This window comes from Bactrocera neohumeralis, chromosome 2 (assembly GCF_024586455.1).
Source record: "Bactrocera neohumeralis isolate Rockhampton chromosome 2, APGP_CSIRO_Bneo_wtdbg2-racon-allhic-juicebox.fasta_v2, whole genome shotgun sequence".
Classification (NCBI taxonomy): Eukaryota; Metazoa; Arthropoda; class Insecta; order Diptera; family Tephritidae; genus Bactrocera; species Bactrocera neohumeralis.
This window is the reverse complement of record NC_065919.1, coordinates 11,850,763-11,873,563: the sequence shown is the minus strand read 5'-3', so window position 1 is coordinate 11,873,563 and position 22,801 is coordinate 11,850,763. Positions and strand designations below refer to the sequence as shown.

General features: G+C 35.7%; 1 protein-coding gene across 5 annotated transcripts in view; it reads left to right on the top strand.

Annotated features, from left to right (window-relative positions):
- The window catches only part of LOC126754739 (transcription factor E2f1), an 88,281-nt gene that overhangs the window by 37,921 nt on the left and 27,559 nt on the right, over positions 1–22,801 (top strand). The window contains exon 1 of one of the 5 annotated variants that reach the window (XM_050466852.1): positions 12,419–12,501. The exons of 3 other annotated variants lie outside the window; for them this stretch is intronic. The gene's annotated coding sequence lies outside the window, so the exon portion shown is untranslated. Of the gene's footprint in view, positions 1–12,418; positions 12,502–13,525; positions 15,582–22,801 lie in introns of those variants that run through there. One more of the 5 variants, XM_050466816.1, reaches the window with a different exon arrangement.

Genomic DNA, 22,801 nt, shown 5'->3' with positions numbered 1-22,801 from the left:
ATAAGAAATAAACAAATTACAAAATAAACAATGGCTAGGAACCAAATTAAGAAAGCCAATTTGAACTGCGTGAAGAGAATTGGAATCACAGTTTGTTTGACATGGAAATATCAAAATCACGAAAGTGCTGATCTAGTGGCTGATGTTCAAAGCATACTGAAGTTATGGAGAAAACATTTCTCCAGCCTGCTGAATGGCAGTGAAAGCATAACACCAGGAGATGGCGAACGCGATGCCCCAATCTATGACGATGGACCAGACCTTCCATTACAAAACACGTGTCCACAATCTGCACCAATTACCGTGGAATAAGTCTCCTTAATATAAGCCTCGCATATAAGGTCTTATCGAACGTAGTGTGTGAAAGACTAAAGTCCACCGTCAACAAACTGATTGGACCTTATCAGTGTGGCTTTAGACCTGGAAAATCTACTATCGCCCAGATTTTTACCATGCGCCAAATCTTGGAAAAGACCTGCGAAAGGAAGATCGACACACACCACCACTTTGTCGATTTTAAAACCGCCTTCGACAGCACGAAAAGAAACTGCCTCGCAAAGCTAATACGGTTGTGTAAGCTGACGTTGAGCAGCACCAAAAGCTCCGTCATAATCGGGAATCGGGACCTCTCCGAGCCCTCGATACCAAGCGAGGTTTCAGACAAGCGGACTTCCTTTTGCTGGAGAAAATTATACGAGTTGAAGAGCTAAATAGAGAAAGTACAATTTTCTATAAGAGTGTACAGCCTTGGCCTCAACAATAATATCCGCCTTGAAATCCAACGCACAATCACTCTTCCGAACGGATGCTACTTTGGACTGAGTAGGCAATTTAAAATTAAAGTCCTCTCCCGACGAACAAAGACAAAACTCTACAAGTCCCTCATCATTTCCGTTCTGTTACATGGTGCGGAGGCATGGAAAATGACATCATCTGATGAGTCGTCTTAGGAGTGATCGAGAGAAAAGTTTTATGGAAGATTTATGGTCTTTTGCGCATTGGAAACGGCGAATATTTCGATGGAACGATGAACTGTACGAGCTATTCGACGACATTGAGATTGTTCAGCAAATCAAGAGACAGCTGGTTAGGTCATATTGACCGGATGGAAGAGTATACTGCAGCTTTGAAGGTTTTCGATTCAGTACCCGCCGGTGAAAGCAGAGAAAGAGGAAGACCTCCATTTTGTTGGAAAGACCAGGTGGAGAATGACCTGGCTTCGCTTGGAATCTCCACATCGCGAAAAGAAGAAATGACTAGCGCGCTGTTGTTAACTCGGCTATAATCGCGTAAGCGTTGTCTACGTCAAAAGATGAAGAAGAAGACGGCCTTCCAGAATAAAAATTATTTTTTTGTGAAAAAGTTTGCGCTCCGCGGTGGCTTAGTCGATATTATTATAAACATCTTATTCCTAAAAGTAAGAATAAAGTACAAATAAAAATGAAACTACAAATGTATCTAGGCACTTCAGCGCAAAAAAATGCTTAATATGCTGCAATTAAAATATTTGTTGGGATAAGGCAGTAGACGAAAGCTTGTTTACTCATTTCCTCAGTACTCGGGGCTTCCGTTCTTCACTTGGCCTATTCCTAGCCCCACAATTCAATGCGAAACGTGTTGCAAATAATTGTCACCTGTTTTGACTGCTGCCAAGCATATACAAATGTATGTGTGTACGTGCGTATATTCAAAGGTATGCAATGCGCAAAATATGTATGTAATTGTTGCAATACCTGCATGTCATGCGTATTAGCGGCCGCTGACTTGCCTTCGCCGGCATTGGAACGTAAACGCCACGCACCAAGAATATATGCAACAACTGCTTACATACATACAAATGTATATATACAAGGATATACATACATGCCACATATGTATTGCCGGGCGAATTCACATTAATGACATTTCTGTTTAAACTAACCGCAGCAGGCGTTCATCCATGCTAGGGACAACTAATAATATCTGGTCCCTAGAGTATAATTGCTTAAGCTAAGAAGCGTTGCTACATCGGTTGATAAGTGCGTTCTTTTATTGCGTTGCTATGTAAAGCTTGAATATGCGCCTATTTATTGTTAGGCGTGCATATGTATTAGTGTGAGTGCACTTTAAGGGTGTCATGCAATTAGTTACCTTCTCTTTCGACCCATTTCTTACATGCATCCCTTAAGATTCGGCGTTAACTTTAAATTTTGTCTTATTGCGCTCTCTCTTCAATTTTACTTATTTCGTTTGCTTTACATGAACATGGTTTTCTACATGCCTCTGTTATCCAGCGTACGCTCAGCATTCACAATGTTAAAACAGTAAACAGCCGCTGGTGTATGTTATCTTTCCGATGGAGAATGTTACTTTACAGATTTTCTTGTTAAATTGAATAACATAAAATGCAGTCACCAAAGCTAATTGAGTAAAGCAAAAACAAAACTTGTTTTTCACAAACTAACCTACGGTCGAAAAAATCAAAAATTGACAAAATGGCGGAGTTTAAAATAAAATTGAAATCTAACTAAAATTTTGATAATTTTTGGTCTGTTAAAATTCGATTTTTGAAAAGATCAAAAAACTGTTAAGTCAGTGTTTACAAAATTATCAACAATAAATATGTTTTAGAAAACTATATACAAAACATGCAGAAATCAAAAATATATAGTATTCGGAGCAATTTATCATGAACAGCTCATTTGTTTTCGAGTAATCAGTTAAGCCAATTTGAAAAAGAAATGTAGTTTCGAAAAAGAAACGCGTTTACAGTTAAACCGATTAAGTTGATTGAACTGAGTGACTGCACTTTAGAAGGCTGTAATTCAAAACCCATCTGAGATATTGATTTGAAATTTAAGTATGACTAGTAAAAATCCATTTTTTGTTGCTCCTTGAGGAGAAAAAGAAGACCACCGAGTATAAACGACCTGTTTCCTTGCATCTAATATACATATATGAATCTTAAGAAAATATTGATCATTAAAAATATAAATTTTGTTCCGCTTACTTATATATACATACATACGTTCATATATACCACATATGTATGTACACATGCATTTTTAACTTGATCGTAGCCAAGGCAAAATAATGCGATCGATTCCTTACTTATTTTCTTTTTCGTTGTCAGGCTGCATTCCTGCACGACTGTGCCCTCCGCTCATTTTCGCTCATTCTCTTCGGTATGTTATTATGTTGTATGAGAAGAACGTAAAAGAATGTCTTGCATTATCTCAAGAGACCAAAGGAGGTGAGGATGTTTATAAACATATCGAAAACTTTTATTGTAAAATTTCAAATTTCAAATTTCGTTTAAATATTCAGTCAAATATATAGTCCTTACTTCGGTAGGTACTCACAACTCTGACTTAACGCATACTAAATTCCCGTAGAACATGCTACAAACTGAACTAAGCTCGTGTAATGTCGGGTTCGTCAACTGATAAGCTCTACTGGAAGTGCTGAAAATAAGTGTTGTGATTACTAGCGCTTGGCTGAAAGTTCTTACACTGCGGTACTTGGCATTTCAAAGTCGCAAGCCGGTTTCATAACTATGCTATTTGTTGTTGCTGAAGCTGGCAGTGTATGTTGCATGCGCAGTACTCTATCATTACGTTGAATTGCCGGTATTCATAAATTTTTTCCAATTTAATTTAATTTTTCTCGCTCTCTGGTCGTAAAATATATTTACATATGTTTGTATGTAGTACATGCGCTTGTCCATTTTTTCGTGCTCTCTCTCTCTTTATACCTACACCGCTCACACAGCTAGGCATGCATCCTGCCTTGCAGTTGCAGACATAACAACAATTGTCTGGCTTCGTATGAGCATACCTCCTGCTGATTGTGCAGTCCTCCCTTCTCTTTTGCGTCTGCGACATAGCGTTCTTTCATCCCTCCTAGCTAAATGCGTACGTCCGTCCGTCTACGCTGGAATGCCTGCCGACTGGTAGCAGCAGTCAAAATGCAACACCAAGTTTTACAATACTTTAGTTTCTCATTGAAAACGCAAGCAAAACAATTACTTTGTCGTGCGCGTCCGTCGTAGCGCCGCAAGTCAGCCCTAAAAAAAAAAAACACTAAAATTAAATTCAATAAAAATGCATTCAGAAAATTAAAAGTTTTGACAAAATTATTTGGCGTAAAATATAAGTGCAAAATTACAACAACAAAAAATCATTGTTTAACTTTATTTTGTTTAATAATTCACGCAAAAAAAATCCAACGAATTACTATATTCTAAGCTAACTGAAACTTTAACTTGTTTAATAACTGAAACTTTAACTTGTTTAACAATTTCCGCTAAAAAAGTCAACAAAATTATATTCTAAGCTAACTGAAACTTTAACTTCGGCAACCAACATCATGAATGGACTGAGAATTTGTCTGGCTTGCATGACGGCGTGAGCAAGCAGCGGGAGCGTGTGTTTGTCACAAAGTTGCAACGCTTGCAACGAGCGCTGTTAGGCGTCACAGGCAATGTGTTTTAGTTGTTTGTTGTGGCATAAATGCGAAAATTTACGTGCAAAAAAGCGCAAAAGAAAGCCACCGCCGTCTCCACACCGACCGTCAACGTTCAATTCTGGACAAATAAACGCAAAAGCGAAACCCGCTTAAAGCATGCATGTGCTGCCAAACATATCAATGATGTGGCAATAAAATGTTAAACTTTTACTAACTATCGTTGGCACGCGTACATTTGTTATTGTTATTGTTTTTTGTTTTTCACTTCGTGCACTAAATTTAGTTTGTTTAAATTTTTTTTTTAATGTTTTTGGCAAAAGTTAAATGATTTTATGTGCAACGTTTTGTTTTTATACAGACCTTCTATTATGAAAATGCAAAATGAATAATGGTAGTTGCCATATGTTTTGGAGTTGAAAATCTAAAAGTTTAATTAAATTTGTTATATATTGTTAATTGTGTTATCGCTAACTTTTATTGAGTTAAATCTACCAAATGACAAATACGCACAAATACACGCATACACACACGTCGCCATTGTTTGCCATAAATTGTTGATAACATTTGCAAGTTGTGAAACGTTAATCCCGCTGCCGCCATATTGACAACAGCAACAGCAACAACACGTTAACCGTTACTACACCAACTACATGCATACATACATAATTTTAATGCAACAGACCAAAAGTATTGAAACACCAAAACACACACACACATACGAAATTGCAAAAGCAAATTGGAAAACGACGTCACTCGTAAGACTTGTGAGTTTTAAGCAATCATTCAATATATTTATAAATTTTAGGCTTATTTTAAATACAGTTATGTACATGTGCATTAGAAAAGTCAATAGAATGTCGCTTCTTATCAAGTGTTAAGAAGGAACTGTTATAGAACATATGTAAGTTAACTATGGTTAAGTGTTTTGTGGTTATCAGCGTATAAACTATTAGTTAACAAATTGTTGGGTTTAAAACTTACAAAATTTTTCCTAAAATGCTGAATATGTGAGATCAAAGACTGTAAAACTCTATATATACATATGTAAATATAATAATTATTTTAATTAATAATAAATATATTTATGAGTATATTTGAAATTTATTTGACTAAAGTATTCGCTCTTTTATAAAATTTCCATCATAAACAATATATATGAAAAAACGTTAATTTCGATTGCACCGAAGCTATAATACCCTTCACAAATACCAAAGATAGCATACAAGAACTGAGTTTTCATCGATCAGTTTGTATGGCAGCTATATGCTATAGTGGTCCAATCTGAAAATTTTCTTCATAGATTATACCGTTGCTTTGAACAATAACGCACACTGAATTTCGTTAAAATATCTCTGCAAATAAAAAAGTTTTCCATACAAGAATATGATTTTCATCGATCAGTTTGTATGGCAGCTATAAGCAGTAGTGGTGCGATCTGAATAATTTCTTCGTATATTGTACCGTTGCTTTCTGCAGTAATTCACACCGAATTTCGTTAAAATATCTCTGCAAATAAAAAAGTTTTCCATACAAGAATGATTTTGATCGATCAGTTTGTATGGCAGCTATATGCTATAGTGGTCTAATCTGAACAATTTCTTCGTTGATTGTACCGTTGCTTTGAACAATAATCTACACCGAATTTCGTGAAAATATCTTTTCAAATAAAAAAGTTTTTCATACAAGAACTTGATTTTGATCGATCAGTTTGTATGGCAGCTATATGCTATAGTGATCCAATCTGAAAATTTTCTTCATAGATTATACCGTTGCTTTGAACAATAACGCACACCGAATTTCGTTAAAATATCTCTTCAAATAAAAAAGTTTTCCATACAATAATATGATTTGAACGTTCGGTTTGTATGGTAAAAAACAATATATGATACTTTATAAAAGGTTTATACCCAAATTAGTACATACATACATTTTTTTTTTAATAAATAAGTGAAATTTCACAGTATACATTGGATAAATTCGTTCGATTTCACTGCTTAGAAAATATAATTATTTTAATAAATTTTACTGTAAGAAGCCTATTTTTAGGCGTTCACTATAGCTTTTGTTGTCAAACTTAACAAATTAGTAACTAGTATCAAAATGTTACAACTACAATTTAAATTCGATCAGAAATAAATAAAGTTACAAATATAATTAATCGTAATTTCGAATTTATACTCTAAAAATTTCAGTTAGCTAACAGATTTACATACCTGGCTAACTTTTCATTTTTTTATTACTTTTTTATTATTTTTATTTTTATTGTGGAGATGATGACGTTCAGCTTTGGCTGTGATCTATTTGTATTGTAAAATAATATTTTTCCCACAATACTTTCTTAGCGATTCCCAACAGAAATATATATGAATTTTTATAAATTTTTTTTAATTACATATTTTTTAGTTTAAATAATTTAATTATATGAAGTTTATTTTTAAAATTAATTGCTGCGAACATTAATTACATACTCATTAATAAAAAATGCAAAATATGCGAAGCATACTTTTAGGGTTATTACCGAAAAATTTAGTAAAAAAAAACTTCGTAATAGCGTGTTTACATATTTATAGGAATTTTTAATTTATATATAATTTAAAATTAACTGTAGTTCCATAAAAAAATCATATATATATGTAATTATAATATAATATATAAAAAAATGACGGCTACATTTTTTCCCATAAGGATTCAATATACATTATTATGCTGTAACAATTTTGTGCTTGAATGCAATTGCACCTCACAACCTCACGTAAAATGCATTATTGTACTATTTTACTCACTCAAGAACCTCAAAGTTTGCAATGTGCGCGAATATTAATTATTAATTATTTTCTAATTACCAGTAAACTGTAGTCGAATCGATGTGGCGTCACTATCAGGCTCGTATTCCAAATATATATATGTATATATATGTATGTACATATGTAGTATAGTTATAAGTACATAGTTGCTAATCTTTATCACAATTAGCAGCCTTACCTTCACTATCATTGTTTTTGCTATTTTTGTTGCGTTTAAAACAGAAAACGTTGACATTGCTTGACGTCGCTGCGCCGGCTGTCATTTTTCGTGCACACACAATAACAAACTAAGTAAAACAGCAGCAACAACTCCTATTTGTATTTGGTCTACAAAATGGCGGGAATAATTCATGCATACATACATATGTATATTGTTGTTGATATGTTTTGTTCCACCACTCACTCTTTCACAAATTCATTCGTATTCGTGACGGCAGCCACGACCGCAACGACGACGAGACCATAGTTGCTTATTTATACATTTTGACAGACTTGTGAACGAGTGTACTCATAATCGTTCGTTTTTTCATATTTTTTATGTACATATTACTTTTTTATCTACTAATACAAATTATTTATTTCAATTGTTTAATTTCAATTAGATTTTTTATTTTATTTTTACTCCTAATTTTGCTGCTTTCTTTCATAGTTGTTAGAGAAAACCTCTAACTAGCTCCTGCTACTAGCCCCTTTCGCAAGTTCGTGCTTCTTATTCTTCTTAAATATTTATTTTTTGGCTGCTAATTTGTCATAGTTCTGCGATCTGACACCAAAACCTCAATTGCTTAGCTCACAAAGCAATGAAATGAATCGAAAATGAAACTTTATTTTTCAATTTAACCTCATTTTCAATAGTTCTGGTAAAATTTCTTATCAAAACTCACAATATATACGCAGATTATACTTTATAAGCCTCGTGGGTCATGCATCCTATATAAATTTTGAATTTCCCACAACTTTTTTTCAACTTAATTTGTTTGTTGTAGCGGAAACAAACAGAAAACATTCCTGAAGTAGTTTTGGTGCTTGCTGCCGAGTTGACAGTCCTTGAACGGTTAAAAAAGCGGATCTGTTTCGGTTACTAAGACCCGAATGTCGTAGGTACGGAATACAATTTGGTCTTCTTCTATAGCGCTGTTTATTCTGATAGCTCTTGTACTTCCTTCCCCATATTTTTGGTATTTTATAACTGTGCTACCGTTATTAACTCAAGGTCTTTTCGGTTAATTAGCTCAAATTAAAGAAATTTATTTGAAAACAAAATTTCCTTTATTTGAACTACCCTCAGTCTTTGATTACCAAACCGCTAGCTAAAAGGAATATTTCCTTTAAAGGAAGTACAAAATTTATTTGATTATAACGCTTACTTGCTAGTGGCTAACAATTGCAATCTATCAACAAATAGTTTTTCAATAGTGAGATTTGCATTTCATTGTCTTGTTTTCGAGTTTCTGGTTAGCCAAAAATTTTGACATGTGTATGGTTGCCATCTCCAATCGTGGTAGCCTGGCACTTGAGCACCTAAAATATACATATACATATTTACTCGTATATATGAATCGGCCTTATCTTCAAATGCATTTTTTCTTGCTGCTCAAATTTATCCCATGCCTCTTTTTTACCAAATGCACCTCAGCAAACTATTCCATCTAGCATGGCTGCTACAATGCCACATGTTTGCTAACATCCAGGCACTAGTCTGCTGTCGATATGCAGCACTGCAGCTTATTTCCTTGCTAGCTATATATACCTACTTATGTACATATGTGTGAGTAACATGTGAACATGTCAATTGCTGCGACTTTGCGTTTTACATACCGACAGCAAATATAATAGCAACAACATAGCACAGTGACTGAAGCATCACCACCATCCTCACCAGCAGCAGTAAAAGTGTTTCAACCCAAGCTCACCCCTTTTTCGGCGTTGCGGCGCCGTCGCATGTGTGAAATTTCAATTTCGACAACTTTTTTTTTCCACAAACCATACGATTTTTTCTCAGATTTTGTTATACGCACTCAAGCATTTTTTCTCTTATGATTTCTTATGGCGTACATTGTTTTTTTTTCGCCCTGCATATGCCAGTGTTTACTTGCGTAGTCTGAGGCCCCCTGATTTTGACAGCGTGAGTAAAATTTTTTGCATTGACATTCTTTTTTTCGTGTTTTATCTTCTGCCGCTCTATGATTTTTTTGTGTTGTCTTGCGCATCCTTTCACGACCGCTTCCATCAATTAGAATACATATTTGCTACGTAAGAATTGCGCACCCAAACCCCACAAATGCGTTTCCACTAAGTCGTTCATTGTCGGCAGTCGCGCTAAGGCCGCGCAGTCACAGCTACAATCCACTTTTTCATTAGCTCTAGGTTGCCATGTGTGTGCGAGCAGCAGAAATATGTGTTAAAAAATCTAGCTCTTGACTCATTTGTTTTTCTTTATGTTTTTTTGTTTGTCTTATACTGATTGTACTTATTTTTTATTTCGTTTTTTTCGCCTTTTATGCCATGTCGCTGCATTTATTTCATTTTGTGTAGCTGTTATGGTTTAAGCATATTAGGTTTGCGGGAAAACTTCCCACGATCCTTTGGCCAAGTACGCATAACCATTTAATGTTTTGTTTTTGCACATATTTCTATGATTTTTTCCCACTTTGGTAGCAAGTCTATACTTTGGCTGCTGCAAATATTTTTTTTTGTTTCAAATCTTGCACCACAAGCAAATTAACACCTGCTACACTTGTAGCCAAGACCAAAGCTATAAGCAGATGTATTGAAGTTTGGAAAACAGGATTAAGCATGAGACACATAGACGTTTTTGTAACAGTGCTTTTAGAAATATGGCAGGGTTCACCACATGATTTTATAGTGGCATATCACTGTTTTTATAGAACAATCAAATTAGAAATATATCAAAAAAAAATTAATTTTCCAGAATTTCTTCTGAGAAAACTTTTAAATTTATTAACCAAAAATTTGTACACCTATTATGGTATCTTTTAACTGTATTTTAAGACTTAGTGTTACTAAAAATATTTATTTGGAAAGGAACTACAGCTGATCTTTGGGAGCTCTTCTCAAAAAAGACCACTTTATGTCTGCACTGGATCCTCTGAAATTAAAAAGCCAAACAGATTTCATCAAAGTAATATTAAATCTAGTAAATAATCAAAGGAATAAGTAAAATAAAATTTTTTGACAAAATGGCAGTTTAAAAAAATATCGATTTTTTACCAAAATTTCGGTCTTAAATTGTTTATAATAAAATATTTGTAAGTGAGGAAAAGTCTTCGTTTAATTACTAATAAATATATTTAAGAAGTTCGTGTTAAAATTTGAGACTAATGGGTTCAGCCGTTTTCGAGTAATGTTGGTCACCAACTTTGAAAACACCGTTTTGAGAAAAACGCGTTTAAAATTTGGCGTACTTCCAAGCACTTTGGAATGTCTTTTCAAATTTGCGTGTAACTTCGTAAATATTCACCGGAACGACATGAAATTTTCTGTGTGTATTCTTAAATATGTTTACATAAACAAATTAAAATAAAATAAAGAAATCGATTTTTTGAAAATTCTAATGTATGTATATTACCCTGAAAACGCCAAGGATATGCTGATAAAAATCACGCTTATGTTACGCTTGAAAATAAAGTGCGTCGGGCCTGGGTGCGTTGTCTGACAGCCACGCTACTTACTTACTACCTACCATACACCATCACAAGATATCTAATGAAAACCAAATTTTGCAAAAAATCATATTACCATATTTACATATGTACATATTTATACGTAAAAAACAACCTTTTCTTACAAAAAAAAATGAATATATACTATCACTCATATATAGACTTATGCAATCACACGGGTGGAACATGCAAATATTCGCATACATATAGTATACCCAAAGAGCAGGCCCTTCTTAAATGAGGTCGTCATTCAAAGCCTTTTGACATTAATTCTTATTAGCTGGCAACACTCTTCGACTGCCGACTGATAATTGACTTGGCTTGGCTGCAACTGTCAAGTTGTTTGTTTACATTTTTGCGAAGTGTTACGTCGGCTGACTGCAATAGCAGCAACAATAACTCAGCTTACTCCAACAGAAGGGGGGGCCTGTAAAGAAAAATGAATGAAAATACTGAGATAGCAGAAAAACAACAACAACAGCTTCTACATACCAGCGCAGCAATCAGCGACGTCACTTCCGTTTAGGTTTTGTTTTCGCCTCAACTTCACTGGCACACAGTGTAACTATATGCATGTGTGTGTGTGTGCTGATTGCTATGTATTGGTAGCCGGCGCACGAACACACATATAATACCGGCGGCACACACACATACACACAGTTGTGTACTGATATTTGCCGGCCCAATCTCCGCCAGTTATCTAGCATCCATAAAAAATGCGAACACTCGGCAAACGAGTTTAATTGCCGCTCTCTTACCATTGCTCAGAGCGGCAAGCATGCTGGAAAACTATATGCAATACTATGCATATTCGAACGCGACAGGGTGTTCACGCAGACTTTCTGTGCGCCTTTGTGCGAGAGCGCATTTAAAAGCGATTAGCGCTCATATTCCTTACCGTTACTCAGTGTTTTCGCTCGCACTGCTGTACTCATTCAACGCTCGCAAAAGAGTAGCTGGTTTGGGGGGGACACGCGCATTGCTCCAACACTAGTATAATTATTTTTATTTCCTCTTTTGTGTACTTCGTTATGCCATTTTACTATTAATTGTTTTACCTTGTGTAGCTCGTTTCCACTGTTGTAAACTATTGCTTTATTAGCCGCCCTTTTGCAAACAATTATCGAATTAATTTTCCAACAGTTTCGCTCACAGAAAATTTAATATAACTATACACTTCAAACATTTCTAAAGAATTTTCTGTCAATTCTTGTTGTGCGGTTTAGTAACGAATTGAGCTACGATCGCTCGGTAAATGTCAAATCGCACGTATGAAGCTGTTGACAGTGGAGATAAAAAGTCGCAAACAGCTTTTGATATGCCCTCCAACTCTGTTGTGTTGCTCTCTACACAATTCTGCTCTGCCAGCTAAGTTAAGTGTTTCGCCTGCTTTCGGGACTCACAAAAATTTTTGCAGTGACGCATACGTTTAGTACCGAATTTACTGGCTCACCGGCCGGGTTCACTGGTCTTAACTATTTCGGAAAACATTTAAAATTTTGAAGTGCCTTTTAATAAGGTGAAAGAGTAGCTGGCTGGCTCAGCCCGCTTGATAAAGTGTGCTGCAGGTAATCGTAACAGCATTTGTTTTTATTACTATTTAGTTGCTTAGCTGATTTATTAACATTTGACGTCGCCATATTGCGCATTTGAGTGTTGTTCGTGCGTTTTCTTTAGCTTGTCTTTTTCACTGCTACGAGTATTTTAGGGCGGAACACGATTTCAGCCGCCAATATGAAGTGGTTGGCTGCAAGTGCTTCGCAGCAAGTAGCAGCGCAGCAGCGTTTTTGCTCTCTTCTTATTATTAGTTAAATTGCATATCGTTTGAAATATTATAATATCTACAATATTTTTTGGCTTCTCTTCAAACATTTTGAAAATAAGTATAACTCAGCAAATATAGCGGTTATAGATTGATGGTATCGCTAAAGTGCTAACGCTAACCGAAATGTTTGCTGCCTGAGCACAGTGTGTTGAAGTGCCAAGCGCGCGTCAGCAAGATTGACAACGTAAACAGGAAAGCACAAAGTAACACCGCTTTAATTGTATCGATTTTAAAACAAATACTTGCTTATAAAATTAATACTTTTAATTTTATGTATAAATAATTGCCGCAGTTTAAGTGAAATCCATTATTTCGTGCACTTATGGTATCACTGTGCAGCGAGCGAACTGGTGAGTGCTTACTAGTGACTTGTATATCGGCGATTTTCGCCGCCACCTTACGACGTGCGCCAGCTGTTTACGAAGCCAGCCGAGAGCGCCACAAATCAAGAGAATATATACATACATACGTAAAGCTTACCAAACGCATAATCTTTGCATACAACAAACAAACAACATAAACAGACGCATGTTCATATGTGCAAATGTATGTGCTAAACACGAGGGAGCCATCCAGCTGGAGTCAGATGCCAAGCGTAGCACCATTGCTGCTGCTGCTGCTGCTGTATAAAGAGCACTCATTCATTAATGCATTTATGAGCGCGCGTCAGAGAGTCGCCGGTACATGCGGCAGTCCATTTCCGCGAGGAATCTCCGCTGAGTGTATAGTACTCTGTTACTCAGGCGCGCAACTAGACTATTTCAGTGCTTCGCATGTCGCTTTGATTGTTGGTCGTGTTGTCTGGCGTCGGTGTCGTTCTCGTGCCCGTACCGTAGTAGACATCCGTCGTCATTGCTCTTTTTTTTTTATTTCGAGACGCGCTGTTGGTTGTTCGGCTTTTATGTATTTGAACATATGTACATATACTGTTTTTGTTATCTGGTCAGGCGGTTTTGTATGAATAGTACTTCAAAGAATAAACGAAACCCCAAACATCGCTACACACTACTTGAAATATTCGAGAAATGTCTCACTGAATATTAAATTTGTACAAAATGAAAGCAAACGACAAAGTAAACGAAACGTATAAATAAATACCAAGAAAGTATCAAATAAAACGAGTCTAAAAGGGAATCTCTCAACTGGTATATACACGTATGTATGTAAATACTTGGAAAACGACTATGTTTAATACTATTTCGAAAACTAAATTCGCAACTTGGTAGTTATATGGTAAGAAATAGTGGACCAATAACCAGATACTGTGGTCACCCACGCCTTACCCTAACAAAGAATGCGGCTCGTTTGTTACTGGAGGTCGCCGCGGTCGGCTGCTGTCTTCTTCTATTAGTCGTCTACCAACGTTTTGTTGTTTTGAAATCGCCGGAACTGCGAAGCGAAGTCACTCGTTCGCCGCAACTCAGCCGCACTGTTGAATACAGTATTCAATTGTCAGCCAACAGCAATTCATAGTAGCAAATCCACACACGGGGTACCTGTCTGTCTACATTCATACATACTCAACATACACAGTTGCGCACACATACAGGCACGCATACAGCGCGTATAACGTACAAAATATGAGAATCAAAGCGCAAATGGCAAATTCATAAAAATAAAATAATTATTCAGCAGCACATACATACATATCTTTAGCGGCCTTGTCATCGGGGAACAAATCGAATTCCGTGTTGCTGTTTTTGCATTTTGCAATTTCGTGAATTTGTATAGAGAGCTAGCAGCAAGCAAGCAAAGCGCACCAAATTTAGCAAGCGCGACGTTGAATTCGCAATATTGGCCAATTGTGTACTTTGAAGCCGCCATTATCGGTTGAATTGTGCAGGGTGGCAGCAGCAGCAGCAGCAGCAACAAAAAAAATAAGAAAACGCAAGGCGCCAATCGGTTTTTCGACGCTAATCGGTTAAAGCGGCCGACTGGCTGAGTAGCCATACCAAATCACGCGTACCACCCCGCACTAATGTGGCCGTTGCCTCCTTAGTTAACCATCATCTACTGCCTGTCGCGCTTAGAACTTGAAAGCGTCCGGCATTAAACTGTGATATACTCTAATACTTGTGTTATCGTCGTTACATCGTATATTAATTCCGTTCATTTTTCTTTTACATTACATTACTACATATTTGTGCGCGTGTTTGTGGGCTTGGTTTTCATCCGTTTCGTCGGCGGCGCCGTTGTTGTAACTCGTTGTCTTCACATTGTTGAGGGCGGAAATAGCCGCCACGCCGCAAACGTTGTCGTGTGTATACGTAAAATAAATAGCAAATATTTTACATTGATTTTAAGAAAATGCGCCAACAAATTGTCGATGTGGCAACGCTCGTCGCGCTTTTGCACATCTTCAGCTACGCGAAAGTAAAATAAAGTGACTCAATATTTTTGGTGGCCGCGAAACGCGCAGTAGAATTGCAAAATTAGTGTACAAAATCTTTATATTCTATCTACTGCCATTCTACTTTCTATGCCGCCGTGGGGCTTACCAAATATAATTTGTTTATAAGTACATACGTGCATATGTATATGTATAAAATCGTATTTCCACCACGCTGGCAAAAAGTGAAAAATGGGTGCCACCTTCCTCTACTAATGAGCAACAGACGAGCAGACGGGCAAGAATACTGTTAACTATCTTACAACTCAGCAGTCTTATGCGGATATTGCACACAAACACACACGCATAAATGCACACTCATACACGCACATAGTGTTGGAAACGTCAAAAACGCCATCGCAGCAAATAGTCAAGTGCTACAAGCGGCAACAGCAGCAGCGAAAAATGCACACAGTGCCGTAGAACGTAAAAAGGTAAGCAGCTATTAAAGTGGTGTCAATGAGTGGATGAAAGTTTTTCTTCAAAAAAAAAAAAAAAACGGTGTTCGGTGCTCAGTGAATATTTCTTGCGGCGGCCATTGTCTTTTCGTATTTATGCATATTAGTAGCGCCGTACAAACATGTCTACGATGCTGACGTCACACTCGCGCATTACTCGGTAATATCGAAAACTCGGCGAATGGTGTAAGCTACATGTTTATGTGCCGTTGTGTGAAAGTGTTTTAAATGATTTCTAATTGGTTTCGTGCAGAAAGTGCAGATAAAAAACCAGCTGACTAACGAAAATTTAAAAGGCGTGCAAAAATATTAGCAGCATGGCGCTCACAACTTTGTTATTTGCATGAACGAGCCTTGCTTTACAGCAATAATGAATTCTACTGTTACATAGCGTCTAACAAATTTAAGGCGTTAATAAAAAATAACATTAAGTATGACCTAATCAGCATTTCCTTCAAAGTTTAACATGCTTATTTGAGTTTGTTCAAAGTGTTGTTTAAATATTTTTATTAATCTGAGTTAAAGTATTAAAATACATGTTGTTAACTGTGTGATCACACAGCGAACTTATACTAATACATTATATGCTGATCTAATAAGGGACAGCTAAGCTTCGCGGTAATTTGACAGCGCTGGGCTACAATCGACGCGATGATCAAAAGCAAGATCCTTTTAGTCCGAGACTGATCGCAAGAGATTAAATGAGCTCTTTTACCTCAGTAAGGCTAGCCTCTTCTTACCTGTTGGGGCTCTAATAGGCTATTGTCCCATCGGCGTCCATGCCGTATCTTACCGAACTCCAGCTGCCGCTGCTGTATCAAAGAAGTGGTGGTGGAAACATATCAACACTTCTTCCTACTTGAATGTACCGCGTTTGAGTGATTAAGACTCAAATACTTGGGAGCTCACACTTTCAGTTACCCCACAGAGCTGGTGGAAATAAAAATTTAAGACCTGGCAAATTTAAAATTTTTATCGACCACAAGACGTTTTGCTGACTTATAAGTTCGAATTACAGGATTTATATTTTTATGACTGCACAAAGCACTGGTTTTAGTAGTCCAAGTACGAACTCAGTATTAGCCATCGAACCTTACCTACTGTATGCTGATATTTTCTTCTTCTTTATTGACGTAGACTTCGCTTACACGGTTCTAGCCGAGTTAACAACAGACTGGCGCGTTTCTTATTTTCGCAATGTGGCGCCAATTGGAGATTCCAATCAAAGTCAGATTCTTCTCCATACAACTCATCGTGTTATACATAGGTTTAAAATTGCTTTATAAAATTTATTAACTCACTTTTGAAGTTACTGAAACTTAAAATTTTATTTTGCATTCATTTCTAAACTTTTTTTTTTTGTTTGACTTAAAAATTTTTATCCGAAACGCTGTTGTTCAAATTAATAATTTCGTTTCAATGCCCAACAAATGTAGCTATAACAAAAAATAAGTAATAAAAGCCGGTTTGAAGGTATGCATATACTCATTATTATTATATATTCCTGTGAGCACCAAATATCTATTTTATTTGTTAAACTAAGCATACTTTAAGGCGCAGAAGGGGTTTGACGCTCTGATATATGTTATATTGTAATAAAAAGTGTACATTAGCGCCTTAAACAATTTAATTTAATAATCTTTTGAATACCAACAATGAATCACAACGTATGTAAACTATAATCTAAACTTCGCTAATAAAAAGCGATAACGAATATTTATTCCATATTTGATTTGCAAAAAAAAAAAAAATTATTATAAAAAGTGCTTTCGCAAGCGAGCAGCATGCGAACCGAGTGTATGTGATAGAGTGGCTAACAACGCGTGCAATAAAGTGAAGTGGAAAAAAATGTGGAATTTGTCGAAGAAATATAAATTACGAAGAATATGCGAAATGCGAAAACAAGATTCAATACGTACGAGAGTGTGTGTGCTTGTGCAGTTCGGTTTAGGAAAGTGAAGCAAAGTCAAATAGCGAATGTTAAATATTAGCAACAAAAAAATTAAGTATGCCAAAAAAGTGGAACCTTATTATAATGGAATTAGTGTGCTTCTACATTGAATAGAAAGGTAAAACTCGTTTGTTAAAAGTAAATTTATTGTGAAAGAAGTTAAAAATAATCATGGAACCATATGCATATTAAATATACACGTACACATACATACACGTGTGTAAGAATCCAGTTTTGCACTTTTACATAGCTGATTAACCGGTGATTTTATGGCATATTCAAAATCCTTTTACAATTTTTTTGTTTTTCGTGATTAATATGTGTATATTAAGTATTGCAGTTTTAATGCGTGAAAGTGTGTGTAAAAATCTTTGCGAATTAGCGTCAAAGTGAAAGCTAAATTCTGCATTAACATTGAGTTATAAAACAAAAAAAGTTTTTGGCTACGCAAGAATATTGGTTGTGCATTTTACAAGTTCATAAGTATTTGCCTCTACTTTAAATAATGTGCTACCTTAATATATATGTCCATACTTATATTTTATGTTTATTGCTCAAACAGTTACATACTGCTTTGTATGCATAGCAATATACATACATACACATTTATCATATACAGCTGTGCGCATGGAAATAGTAGTGCCGCTGGCTGCTAACTATAAAATCAACTTAAAAATCACGAAAATAGTAGTGCCCATTTTGTTGAAGGAAAAACGGAAAAAAATTTGGTTAAAAATTAAAATTTTATATATGTGACCTGGTCTACGAAAAGGGGGCTTAGGTGTCAAAGAAAAGGAGAACAATTAATGAGATAACGAGAAACTGACGATTATTTTTAACAGCTTTTCCCAGAAAACTAGTTTTCGCACGTTAGCTCCCTTTTCGTAGACCAGGTCACATATAGGGTTTTCACAAGTCTCATAAAGTTATAAGTTATAACGATTCGAAAACATAGCATTGAGAATTGTAAATGTGTAAACTCATTTCACGACTTCCGGTCTTAGACCAAATATCCTCTGGATAGCCAAAGAACATTCGTTTGAAGGCGAGCAAAATTGAGAGGGCGAATCAACCCAATGAAAATGAAAAGGAAATAAATAAGTATTTCTATATTTTAAGTCCAGTGCCTGTACTGGCCAGAACATTACATCGCTCCTTTCTGATGCAAACCACTGCTTAGCTAGTTTGATCATATGTTTTGGGTCATTCTTCTGTTCAAACGTCCGTTCTATACACATTTCCCAGCTGGCAAATGTTAACATAACAACCTTCAACAGGTTTACATACGCTGTTCGGTTCAAGATGCTATATATTAAATATAAATATATACCACGAAAAGCAAGCCCATACCATAATGCTCTGATCGATATGTTTAAAAATTTTAGTAGTGTACCTGGGATGATTTTATGTGTTTGGTAGTGGATTTCTGGACCCTGTTCCTTCAAAAAATCGCAATTTTAATTTCATTGGTCCACATTACATTCCGCCTTTTTATAGATGGGCAATTGAATTCTTTTGCGCACTTTGTTCTGGCAGCCACATGTTTCTTCGTCAAAACAGTTACTTTCGCCGAACTTCTTATATTCAAATTGTTTTCAAATAGGCTCCTACGACTTGTAAGAGTAGTAAGCGACAATTTTAAATTTATTTCTATAATTCTTGAAAATGGTTAGTACTTGATTTTAAATATCATGTAATATGTCTGTCCTAGAATATTGATTTGTGTACGTTTTCCCCCATAACGTTTTGCTTTATCATTGTATTTGGTTGCATTGCATATCATTGTAGAGCTGTATACCAACTTAGCTTTGATTCCCTGTAGGTTCTGCCTGGTTTCCTCAGCTTTTTTTCAATTATATCTTCTCAATAGGACAAAATTGCTTCCTCTACTCACTAAAAATGAAAGCGCACTGGGTTTTCAAAAAAAATCATCATTAAGTTTGTAAATCACTTTAATACTTTTATTTAGCACAACTATCTAATATTTTTTCATTTATCGACACCCAACGACAAGTACTGCTATTTTAATGAACAGCTTTTTTTTACTATAAAAATTGATCATAGCAAAGGCGGTGGAAGCAAATGTAACGGAATTTTTTTTTTTTTTTTTTAACTTGAAATGTCTTCACTTCCAAGATAATCACACCATTTTGAGAAAAACGCGTTTAAAGTTTGGTTTTGTACTTCCAAGCTCTCTGAAACGCCTTTTCAAATTTGCGTATAATTTCGAAAATATTCACCAGAACGATATGAAATTTTCTGTATGTATTCTCGAATACATGTACCTTAAGAAAATAAAATAAAAAATGTAAATTTTTTGAAAATTGTAACTGTATATAACCCCCTAAAAATAAGCAGCTGTTGCACTACTATTTTCATGAACACAACCGTACATGCATATACATACACATATGTACATACATACATATATATTAAATAAGAGCAACTCGCAATCATATAAAAAAATATTTTATCAGCTGCTGTTGGCTGTTCCACATTTATTAGAGTAATGCTAAAAAAAAAGGTGAACGCGTCGTGCTTGGCATTTCACTATTACTGCTGCGCACTAAAAAACCGTGCTGCTGATGGCATTGACAATCAGCTCAAAATAGCGAAATGCCTACATAATATACACACATATGTATATAAGGTGTTTTTTCTTTCTTTTTTTTCAATACATATACACGCAGTCAATCCACCTAAAAGTGCTACTCAACAGCATTGTTTCAAAAATTTATTTTGGTTTGCTGTTATAAACATTAAAAAATTGCAAAAACAATCAAACGGTTGCCATACGAAAGTCAAAACTCTGCGCGGAATCGGTGTTTCTAAGTAGGTTACTTTTCTTAATATTTTTTTTCACATGCAAATTTGGTTGGTTTTTTTCGTTTGTTTGTTTGCGTTAGCAATTGTTATTAGTGTAATTTGCAAGTCACACAAATGCTCATATGTTTCACGCTACATAATTCTACATTCAATTTTATATTTATTAAATACGTTCCATAAAGTTGAAATGTGGCGGGCAGCTATACCGGGTAGCTGTTGTTGTTGCTATTGCCTTTTGCTTTTTTGAATTTATTGTTGTACCACTCATTGCTACCTACTTTTGAACCTAAGCACAATTCAAAAAAAATACCTCATATATGGCAACAACACCAATAAAATAACTCACCTCTCTACTTACCTAAGTACATACATACGTACATATGTATATTTATATGTGCAAATATATTTATACCTGTACATAAATGTAAATATATATGTACATATACCCACACTAATATGCGGCATACTTATTCAAGTATTGACGCCAATTTCTTCGCCACTTCGCCGTTGTTTGCTAATTTTTCTAACGCATTAATGTTACTGCCATGCATGGCATAACACATACTCTTAACCGTATATATACATACATACATATATATGTATATATACATATGTATGTGTTTATATGCATGCTTGAAAACCCACATACACTAAAAATAATTGCCGGGAAGCGGTTTAGCCTCGCGAAAAAAGTTCATTGTAGCGCTACTCTACTCACTCAAGCGTCTCTATGTGCCCCACTTTTCCGTGCGCCTGACAGTCGAGTAACTCATTTTTTATTTCTATTAAATTCTTAGTTTTTCATCTTCATGTACTCTACTAATGAGTGCATGTACGCGCGCTTCTGCCGACAAATCGCGCCAAGTCAGCATTGTTCTCACGATTAACGGCACTAACTTAAACTAACTTTAGTTCTGAGGAATTAAATTTTTATTTGTCCAAATGGCGTTAGTTGGAACATTTCCTAGTATTAATCCTTTGGCGTGAAACTACATGCTCTAGACTAGCAGATGTTTCTGATATTCCAGGTGTAAAAGAATACTGCATAAAGCGCTGAATAGCAAAATTCCTGAGAATCCCAGTATGGCATTATATTTTAATTTTTTTTTTTGTACGAGAACTAATAAAGATTTCTTCCTTTTATTTGTTCACGTTAATCATTATGTTTAAAAAGTGATTTCGAGCAAGTTGCCGCCGCAATTGGCTCGAGTACATTCCAGCCGAGGAGCCCATTTTAGGACCAAGTTAAAAGTCGTCCATTTCAACATCCTTCAATTTAGGCACGAAGAAGTCATTATTCATGATTCTATAGTATTTCCCATTTTTTGTAATATTATGGCCGTCTTAATTTTTGAAGAATTATGGACCAATGAATCCCTCTGCTCATAGAGCACACCAAGTAGTGACGTTTTGAGGATCGTCGCTGAAATAAATTTTCTTGTAAAAATCGGAATTGGTGGCCCTATCATTTTGCGATGCGTTCGATGGTCTTTTGGCTTCAATTTTTGCGCGAGTTGAATTTTGTATAACCGCAAACCGAGATTCTTCCCTAAAACCTTATATTAAGTGGATGGGCACAGCTCCAATTGTGGCGAATAGACTTATTCGGGTTTTCATCGATACTCTGTTGCTCTATAACGTCTTTGAGGTTGTGCATCAACCACTAGAGTAAACGTGGTGCGAAACCGATCCATTGTTGTTCGAATTACCGAAGAGATCGGAAATATGGGCCGACAGCTCTTGGTTTTTGTACCAGGATTATGCACCTGCATACGGCATTGATTCTTTGTGAGTTTTTCGGCAAATTTTCAACCAATATCGTGCCGCAACCAACGTATTCGCCTGATTTAGCTCCGTGTGCCTTCTGGTTTTCAGCAAACTCAAACGACTCAGGCTTCGGAGAAATCGTTTTAGTCAATTGAAGACATTAAACATGAATCGCTACGCGCATTGAAGACTATTCCGGAAATTGGCTTCAACAACTATTTCGATGATTGGAAAAAACGTGTATTGGAGACATTAGGGATTACTTTGAGGGGACAAAGATTTTGTAGAATAAACTAAGAATTTTAAAATTATAAACAAAGTCTTACTATTTTTTGCTCATGGTAGTATAAGCAAATCAAAATTGTTTTTTTTTTTTTTTTAAATTCGCAAGTGGATATAACAGTTTAAGAAAGGAGCATGACAGTCCAGAATTATTTTTGAATTAGAAAATAAAGTAATAATTTCCTTTGTATGGAAATATAATATTGTATGTATGTCTAAATCTTTAAGCAACATTTCATGAACTGGTTTTTACACCTTAAACAGCTCGCAATGCCCCAATGAAGGACAAAAAAAATATGAAAAAACGCCATTTTCCCAAACCAAAGTTGCTGACCACTGCTTTGATAACGTCTTATGTTAGCACATTCTC